The sequence below is a fragment of the Zea mays genome, chromosome 3 (assembly GCF_902167145.1).
Source record: "Zea mays cultivar B73 chromosome 3, Zm-B73-REFERENCE-NAM-5.0, whole genome shotgun sequence".
NCBI lineage: Eukaryota > Viridiplantae > Streptophyta > Magnoliopsida > Poales > Poaceae > Zea > Zea mays.
In genome coordinates this window covers 153,387,318-153,397,891 of record NC_050098.1, presented here as the reverse complement: position 1 = coordinate 153,397,891, position 10,574 = coordinate 153,387,318, and the positions used below count along the sequence as shown (strand labels likewise).

The following is a 10,574-nucleotide window of genomic DNA, read 5'->3' as shown; positions in this document are numbered from 1 at the left end:
GCTGTCCCCCGAGGACACCAGCCCGGCCCATGGCCTCGGCAACCCGACTCCGGCGCTGGTCCCGCCAGTGGATGGCCCGGCCATGCTCCAGCCGACGAAGTCTTCTTTTCGAGCCAACTCAGCCTCTGTCCGCGTTGACACCGCTGCCCTCGGCCCCGGCTCATCGCAGAGCGGCCGAGGGTTCCTTTAACTAAGCAAGAGAAGCCTCGGGCGGCAAGGCCGACCGAGCCGAGGGATTCCTACGCCTCCGGGATACAGATACCTCACTCGTCACCTTCGCACGAGGCAACTCACACTTGGTTAAGCGGTTCAGTTAGCCGACAGGCGAGTTCCAGTGCTCGAAAATGAGGAAACGACATGGTATTACACCCAAAAATACATACATGTTCAGGCCCCGACAACCACAATGAACAAACACCGACACTCAAGGTGCCATTACAAACGGAACTCTGGTTCCGCCCCCCGCAGGTACGAACAACCCCCCACATTGGAGGGCCTGCGGGGCGACGAAACCCCAGGTGGCTCACCGCCGCCCGCTCCGGCAGCAGCGACAACGACTTCCGCTCCGGGCGGCCAAATAGCAGCAGCGATGACCCCAGGGCAGACGCTGCTGCGACAAGGCCCTCGCCCGCGTCCCCGCCCAAGGGGCGAGGACATGCAGAAGGCCGTAGAGTTGGAGGTCAGTCCGCGGGTGGTGCCGACTATCTCGTCGGCGGAGAAACCTCTTCCAGCTGCCTCGGTGAGAGGTGGCACCGGAAGCAGCGCCGAAGCCGCCTAGACCGGAGAGCCAGACACGCGGCAGCTGCCAGCTCCACGAACGGCGAACGCCCTTCCCCCTGATCACTGAGGGAAGGAGCGGGCCGCTGCCCGCGCGGAGACAGGCCCCAACTCGGCGCACTCCCCTCCTCAGCACTGATGATGAACATCCTTGAAGCTGAGGGAGGGGCAGAGGCCGCAGCCCGGCTTGCTTCTCCCCACCCTCGAACTGGTGGTCACCGTCTTGGGTGACCACCGGCGAGGGGATGCAGCCGGGATGCCTGATGAAAATCCTTGAAGCCGAGCGATGGCTAAAAGGTACCAACTTCCGCGAAGTTGCGTTCCTCCAACGATGATGAGACGAAAACAACACGAGCGCTCCCCATCCGGGGGCTCGAAAGGTGGAAGGACGCGATGCATGAAGGGAGTGCGAAGACATGGTTGCCATCCAAGGGGTCACCCTCCTTTTAAAGGCAACTGTCCCCACTTGTCCTCAGCTGTCGTGGACTGAGTCTTCCCAACACGCTCCAAGGTCCTCCCCCTACGACACGGGGGCTGGGTCCCACGCGTCATGCAAACTGGCCCAGGACAGAAGGAGCCAAAACCGCCACGCGCGGAGCGCACAACTGCCCAGCGGTTACAAGCACTCCTCCACTATCGCTCGGACCAGCGGGTGAAAGGGCGGACCACCATGCAGGCGGCATGCAACCGCACCAAGGGGGCGCACCCTTTCGACTTTGACGCGTCCAGCATGGAGGCCCAGGCCCACACGTCATGTAACCGGCGCGCCGGTTACTACGTGAAAGAAACTGCACCGCCACTCGCGCCAGTACCGCGCCTTCTCGACTGTGGAACCAGTGCCGCGACTCGAGGCGACCCAGCGCATGACCCGACAGTGCCAACCGAGCACATCGGTCACGGGTCGGTCAGCCGCGGGAGAAGGCGCGACGGTCGATACGGCCAGAAATGGGCCAGCAGTAATGGCGGTGGCAGGCGGGCGGAAGCAGCAGTCACGTCGTCAGCAAGCTCACGTTCCCCCTGGGACAGCAAGAGAGCCTTCTCCCACGGCGTGAAGACGACGCGCCCGTGTTCCGTCCCTTGAACGGCTCGCGCACGCACAACGGTTGCCCCGCGAACCACTCGTCCCGTCGCATTAACTCTGCGGCAGGACAGGCGGCACCTTTGGCAGGCGAAGCAGGCAACGCTTCACCTCCACCATGATGACCGCGTCAAAAAAGGTGTGCCACGTCATTCAATTTCGTATCCTTTTCTAGTCCCTCTTTCTCTCTCTTGCCACAGGGACCGGGAAAGGGGATACTCCGAAAGGGATCCTTCTCCGCGAAGGAAGCGGGCCCCAAGCCCCCCTACTGATCAGAGGTTCGAAGGCTGGCCCCTCGGAAGGGTTCAACAGCCGCCTTAGAGCATCCGGGCTCCGCGCCCACTACTGGTCAGAGGTTCGAAGGCTGGCCCCTCGGAAGGGTTCAACAACCGCCTCAGACCATTCGGGCTCTGCGCCCACTACTGGTCAGAGGTTCGAAGGCTGGCCCCTCGGAAGGGTTCAACAGCCGCCTCAGGCCACTCGGGCTCCGCGCCCACTACTGATCAGGGGTTCGTAGGCTGGCCCCCGAAGGGTTCTGACAGCCGCCTCAGAGCACGCAGAGCGAGGGATGACCCTGGGTATGTTCGATACATAACCAAGGCTCGGGCTACGCTCCCGAGGTACCCTAGGACATTTCCGAGACCCACGGGAACGATTTTGTAACAGAATTCCACCAGAGGGAGGCATCGAGCCCTCGAACCCCGTCAAAAGGGGACCGGGTCTGGCGAATCACCCGCAGGTACTTTTGGAGCGCGCCTCCGGGCCACTAGCCGACCCCTAACGAATGGGGCATGGGCGTCCACTCGGATTACCCGTTAGCAACTCACTGGAGACACCATGTTCGGCGCCCTCCGAGGGCAACATGGCGCTTTCCCCCTCCTCCTTGAGGAAAGGCGACGCAGGGGCGTATGAAAAAAGCCGAGTCTGTCCTTGACTGTCCTCTCGCTCTGTGCGGAGGCTCGGGGGCTGCTCTCGCAAACCCGGCTCCAGCCAAACCGTTGACAACGTCAACATACCAGCCCGAGAACTTGGGACTCGACTATGCACCCGGGCTACGACCAGTTCGCATGAGGGAACAACCAGACCGGCCGAAGAATCACGAAACGCGCTAAGACCTCAAAGGAGTCAAACCACTCCTCCAAGGCCTCGGGGGCTACACCCGGCGGGCGCGCTCGCGCGCACCCACCGGAACGAAACGCAACCGAGAAAGGCCGGTCCCCTTGCAAAAAACTACGACAAAAGCCTCCAAGCGAGTATCAACACTCCCTTCGAGGCTCGGGGGCTACTGTCGGGGACCATAATTAGGGGTACCCCCAAGACTCCTAATCTCAGCTGGTAACCCCCATCAGCACAAAGCTGCGAAGGCCTGATGGGTGCGATTAAGGTCAAGGCTCAGTCCACTCAAGGGACACGATCTCGCCTTGCCCGAGCCCAGCCTCGGGCAAAGGCAGCCGACCCCGGAGGATTCACGTCTCGCCCGAGGGCCCCTTCAAGCAACGGACACACCTTCGGCTCGCCCGAGGCCCAGTCTTCGCAGAGGAGCAACCTTGGCCAGATCGCCACGCCAACCGACCGTATCGCAGGAGCATTTAATGCAAGGGTCGCCTGACACCTTATCCTGGCACGCGCTCTTCAGTCGACAGAGCCGAAGTGACCGCAGTCACTTCGCCGCTCCACTGACCGGCATGACAAGAAAACAGCGCCGCCTGTGTCGCTCCGACTGCTGTGCCACTCGATAGAGTGAGGCTGACAGCAGCTAAGTCCAGCCTCGGGCGCCATAGGAAGCTCCGCCTCGCCCGACCCCAGGGCTCGGCCCCTGTCTCGGCCTCGGAAGATGGACTTCGCCTCGCCCGACCACAGGGCTCGGACTCAACCACGACTCAGAAGACGACGGACTCCGCCTCGCCCGACCCCAGGGCTCGGACACAGCCTCGGCTTCGGAAGATGGTCTCCGCCTCGCTCGACCCTAGGGCTCGGGCTCAACCTCGACGCTGGACGACGAACTCCGCCCCGCCCGACCCTAGGGCTCGGACACGGCCTCGGCCTCGGAAGACGGTCTCCGCCTCCCCCGACCCGGGGCTCGGACTCGACCTCGACCTCGGAAGACAGACTCGACCTCGCCCGACCTAGGGCTTGGACCAACCACGTCACAGGGGGGGCATCATTACTCTACCCCTAGCTAGCTCAGGCTATGGGGAACAAGACCGACGTCCTATCTTGCTCGCCCCGGTAAACAAATAATGATGGCGCCCCGCGTGCTCCATGATGACGACGGCTCTCAGCCCCTTACGGAAGCAAGGAGACGTCAACAAGGACTCGACAGCCCCGACAGCTGTCCTTTCGCAGGGCTCCAGCTCTCCTCCGACGGCCATGACATCACATGAACAGGGTACCAAAACCTCTCCGACTCCACGACAGCATGTACTTAGGGCTCTAGCTCCTCCCTGCTAGACACGTTAGCACACTGCTACCCCCCCCCATTGTACACCTGGACCCTCCCCTTACGCCTATAAAAGGAAGGTCCAGGGCTCTCGTACGAGAAGGTTGGCCGCGCGGGGGAACGGGTCGGCGCATAAGGCTCTCTCTCTCTCTCTCCCACGCGGACGCTTGTAACCCCCTACTACAAGCGCACCCGACCTGGGCGCAGGGCAACACGAAGGCCGCAGGTTTCCCCCTTTGCATGTTTTCTTCCCCCCTTCGTGCTCCGTCTCGCGCCGACGCATCTGGGCTGGGGCACGCGGCGACAATTTATTCGTCGGTCTAGGGACCCCCCGGGGTCGAAACGCCGACACATACCTTAAGCTAAAAATGTCTGGTCACCATGGGGTCATTACGACGTCTGCCTTCTTCCAAGCAGTCTATGAATGTGAGCAAGCTAGCTACGAGCTCACATCAGCACAAGTCGCCACGAGAGAGTTAGCGGAGTTACGAAGGGGTGTCGACTCCAAGGCCAGACCAGACGCTCCCAAGGCCGCTCCCAACTCCCTGAATATTCAGCCTATGGCCAGGCCAGTGACCCAGCGGCTTTGCCGTTTTGATGAAGAAAAGTGCAAGGCCATAGGTGAAGAGGTAGCAAGACTTCTGGTTGCGGGATTCATAAGGTAAATACACTACCTAATGTGGATCACAAATCCTGTGCTTGTCAAGAAGAAGGACGGGAATAGGACGATGTGTGTTAACTACACAGGGCTCAATAAGGCGTGCCCCAAGGATCCTTTTCCTCTACCACATATTGATCAGGTCGTATACTCGACCGCCGGGTGTGAGCTCCTTTCCTTCCTAGACGCATACTCGGGTTATCACCAAATCGCCATGAAGGAAACTGACCAACACACCACCACTTTCATTACCCCCTTCGGGACATTCTGCTACATCTCGATGTCGCTTGGTCTAAAGAATGCATGGGCTACGTATTAGAGGTGCATGCTTCACTACTTTGCCGACCATGTAGCAGAACCTCCCAAGTTATTGGGCCCACATGCACCTGTCCTTGTCTCAAAGACCTCAGACTGCTATGCAAGTGCACCAGATAACTTAACAGGATCCGTCCGATTGCCCTAAGGACACCGGATAAACCACTTACAACCAGAACCGCGGGATTAAGTAACACCAATCACACACACAACATTTTTGCAGCGGAAATCTTATTACCAAATTTTACAGGTTACAAAAATTTTACATTATTTTATCGGAGTGATTACAAAAGTATAAGTTTGAAATATATGCTAGCTCAAGTGACCATCCTCAATAAGAAGATAAAGACGGGGTATACTTATATAAGAAGGCCGAGCCCACCGGCACTTAACACCATCAACAACAGCACAAGACTATAACCTGAAAAACAATAGGGAATAAACCCTGAGTATGGAATTACTCAGCAAGTCTTACCCGACTAAAGAAAAGACTCTCAAGGGTATGCTGGATAAATAGGAATCAAGGAGAGGCTTTAGGAAGAATCAACTTAGATACTTTTGCAGAAATAGCTTACTAAAGTGAGTCCTTACTTTCAATATTTTAACGCCAGATTAAATATTAATAGACTATGTTTGCATCTAGTCTAATTTCATCATCTCATCAATACAACATCATTTTTATCCATAATGTTCACATCCTGACTTAGGTTGTAGGGAAGTGACCAAGTCTTCATAACCGCGAAGGTACGGCGATCCGAATCGATTATACTCAGCTGAGGATCTCCAATCACACGACATATGTAGCACTTAACCCTTGCATATGTCAACCCGCCACCGGGGTTCTTAAGACCAGATCAGGTTCACGCAAACCGAGAGCACAGATACACCACCGTCCAGCCTCTTGCCACGGAGGGTACACGCTACTCTCGCCACCGCTCCACGCCCATTTCGTGTTATCTTATTCTGGCCTTAGTCTGCCCGAGGCAAGGCTTACCCATGACGAGGCATGTGACCAGTTAAAGGGTCCTCGATCAGCACGCCTACATACGCATTCAATCCTTAATCAACCTGGGTAGAACATCACCTGTTCCTAACCCCAATCTCAATTTAAGTATTTCCATCCTTAGGATTGTTTCTGTTCCTTAGGATGAAAAGAGCATCACAGGGAACTTTGCAGTAAGATCCCACCATTGCTCCAAATGAAAATATTCTTGCAGGTAGAAGCCATCCTTTCTCGAGCTAGGCTAAGGACAACCTCTATCCACAAGATCTAAGCAGGGCTAAGCATTTTTGTAAATCATATTTTGATACTTCACAGAAGTATCTATAAAGGTATGGATATCAAGGAAAGCAATGCATCAAAGGGTTCCAAGCAACTCCTATGAACCTAATGCACATTTCACTAGACTTAAAGTGTGCGAAAATTATTTAAAAACACAAGGAAAGTGGTTGCATGCACTGGGGCTTGCCTGAGTAACACTAGGTTAGTGTTGTTAGATGACGTCCACTTGACGATCAGCCTTTATTCCGATACTCGCTTCGTCTGTTCATCTCCAGTTTCGTTCATCAGCACCATCTTGTGGTTGACTCAGTTCTGGTTCTCCGCATCGCGTGGTTAATTCACGTACCTGAATGAAATGCATTATGCACATGAATGCATATAGACCGGAATATTTCAAACCTAAATAGTACTACGCGATAGCGAATTAACACCTAGCGGCGAGGCGTTGAACAATTTCATACAAAGATACTAATTATCGACGTACAATTAAGTGCAATAATTACGCTTCTCGAACCTATCGCAAACATCACGAACAACAAACAATACACATGAAATACAATTAGCCTAATCACAACATATCAGTTAATTAATTAAATTCTGAACTAATCCCTTGCTTTATAAATTATACTACATCTTTATAAGTGATAAAAATATTCCATCACCCCACAGGCCTACTAATATTCTACCCGGTATACTAATTTAACAAATTGATCGGAATAGCGAGATAACTCGCTATAACTGAACATGGCTCGATAATCGCAAGAACTGCGAAGTCGACGAGAGTTTCGTGACTTACGCAATTTATCGAGCACCCTAATGAGCATCACACTAGTACATTAATTTATTTAACGATCGAACCATTCTAAACAATTTATCAGCTTACCGTTTCCACAGCTGACACGAATCCACGAGATCGGTAGCGCTTTTCCGATTCAGGCAATTTGTCGAGCGCTTAGGGAATATCGCGCTGCTAGCTTCGTCTTCACCCGATTCTTGGTTTTTTTGCTGACGCGCGGAACGACGACGACACAGGAGGGTGATGTATATAGAGCTGCACCCGCGACGCGACGACGCTAACCGGTGGAATAGACGACGCGATTGGGAATTAAAGCCGAGCGAGCCAAGAGGGCGCACCGACGAGCAGAAAACCATGCGAGTACAAGACAGGGAAAACGATGGGCTCGACAATACGCGAAACGACGACAGTCGAATCGGCAACAAAGTGTTGGCGAATTCGATGAACATGACCACAGTCGCGAGCTGACACGGTTAAGATAACTGTGGTCAACAAGCTTGTGACAGAAGCGATGATGGTGCAGGAACTCGACATGCTGTGGGAGCAGATGAAATTCGTGCGCGCGGCAAATAAGAAAAGAGCGAGCTACGCGTGAGCAGAGAGGTCGACGAGCGGCGCGCGCGCGCACGGACAACAGCGAAGAGCTCGGCGCGCAGCGAGTTGGAACTGGAGCGTCGCGATGGGCGAAGTGGAGCACGGTCAGCGCGCGTCTACCAAAGAACTCGCGCGGTACACAGGGAGAACAGGCGGCCACCAGGGAGAGCGTCCAGGCGCCCGCGACGAGCAGAGAGCCTGCCATGGAAACAGAGGGAGCAGGGCACGGCGAGCTGGAGTACCGCGGCCATGGAACCGAGCAGATAGAGCGCCGTGAAATGGAGCTGGGCAGTGGAGAGCTCGGCTGGGCGAGCAGGGACGCCGCGAGCAGAGGCAAACAGCCATGGACGGAGCAGGAGAGAAAGAGCCGCGAGCGCTGAGAGAGAGAAGCAGGGGGGGCGCGGCCATGGGAGTGGCAGGACCGAGCGCCGTCCGAGCTTCGGCCATGAAGGGAGTTCCGGCCACAGAGGGACGCAGGGAGCGCAGGAAGCTCCAAGCGGAGGAGACGCGCAGGGAAGAATCGAGCACGGTAGGATTTTCTTCTCGAGCTGAACGGTGGCTTGGACACGCGCAAAGTGATATAGACGCTGAAAAAAATCTGCGCAGGGGCGGCGGCTGATTTTTTTCCAGGCTGAGAAGATGAGAGATGAGCGCAGCTGAGCGGAGACGTTGTCGTGCTGGAGATTCAGATAAGAACCGGAGACCTGTTCGTGCTGGACTGCTGGAGATAAGGACCAGCGATTAAATGATCCTTGAGCGGTAGCTAGTGGATAAAGAATAAGAGAGAGTACGGTGGAGGATTAGTCTAAATAGATATTTTTCTATTTTCCATTGTTTTTTTATTTTCTTTCTTTTTTTTACCGAAAAACATAGATATTTTAGATCTGATTTTTTAGCGATGTATATAGGGTAGACAGTAATTGTGACACGATTTTGATTTGGTGAATACTTTGTAATTAGATGAATTTGCGCCCGTTATTTATATCCAAAATTTTGGATCGGAGCGAGACGCAATCAGAACAATGTTAACAACAGTACTTCAGACTGTGTTCCAATTGATTTGAAATCAAATAATTTTATCCGCAGTCAACACCCGGTTCCACGACAACAGATAATTTACGTGGAGAATCGAATCTCAATTATAAATTCTCATACGCGATTTCTCGGTTGACGAGTGGGGACATAATTATTTGCACCGAAAACTTAGTCATCGAGTTCTACTTAATCTGTTCGGGATAAAATCATCCGAGTGAGTCGGGCTTCCGAATTCGTATTCGCGCGAGCGATGAATTTTAAATAATCATCGGACGCACCGATTTTCGGAATGACGATGTTCCGATCATTACGAAATTTTTTGGAAGAGCCCAAATAATAGAAGTAAAAATGATGTCGCACTCGCGACAAACGGAACAGATGCGATATTAAATTCGCAATAAACGAGGATGATTAAAATTTAAAATCCGTTTTATCCACTGATATTGCGTGCTTAAATCCGTACTCGTTGTCGAGCGGAATATAAACACCTGTGTTACAGCCCTCCCCCCTTAAAAGAATCTCGTCCCGAGATTCGGAATGAAAGACTTCTAAGAGTAGAGCAGCATGTACCCATTTCCTTATCAGCGATAATCGTAAGGCAGTTCTGAGCGAAGGCAAGTGTCTCAGGATGTTGTTTCCCCTAGTGGACATAACATGTATCGACGTAAGCCAATTTAGAAATGTTCATTAGTAGAGACAACATCAGCCAGAGGAACACATAAGGTTTCATGTGTGCAGTTTGCTTTTTCTGATGACACTATACTATCTGAGTCTGTTGGGCGAGCAGTAGATATGCGACTTTACCCAAACAGAATCAGATGCAACCTCTTGGGTAAAACACACAAAAGGAGGTTTACCAACAAGTGGTCACGGTAAGTTCATAGTACACAAGACGGGTGTGAACGTCGAATAACATCACAGTTAACTCGTGTTAGCTAGAGAATGCAAGTCCATGAAAAGTGATATAGATTCGAGAAAATCACCGGCGGAAGGATCTGTAGATGTTGCTTTCGCAACCAATCCATTTTATCGAGCACTAATCATGGCTCGACCTGATCACTCATGCTGGAAAAGCACACGTGAGGCGATCGAAGCATGACTAGAGCTGTGGTTAAGTTGTTAACAGTTAGCTGAGGATGGCAAAATACCCCGGCCAACAAGGTAAAGTTAAGATGCATATGCTCATAATCTAATCCAATATAGCACAAGATCTACGCATATGTTCATAACCTTCACTTGATCTTCACAAGGTTTTCTTCAGGATATGCTGAACTAAAGTGAGTTTAAACAACTTGATAAAACGATCTCTAAACTCAACCTTTATTCACAAAGCAGTTACAAGTTAGGATAACCAACTTGTTGAACTACCCCTGACATTAAGCAGGTCCTCTCAGTACCATCGGTAAGCGAAGGGTTGAGAGTTCACATTTGCTAACAGGAAATCATGCACTTGGGTAGTGTAATACTCAAAATTCTAAATAAAGAATATAGAGAGATCTTCTCATTTTATGTGCCTTATTTGCATCATAAAAAGAGCACACATCTAATTGAGAGTGATTAATTAAAACCAATAATACCAAAATAAAAGAAAAATGCATC

General features: G+C 52.7%; 1 pseudogene; it reads right to left on the bottom strand.

The window, feature by feature from the left end:
- Positions 1-6,542: 6,542 nt before the first annotated feature.
- LOC118476711 (uncharacterized) lies at positions 6,543-8,909 on the bottom strand (annotated as a pseudogene).
- Positions 8,910-10,574: the final 1,665 nt, after the last annotated feature.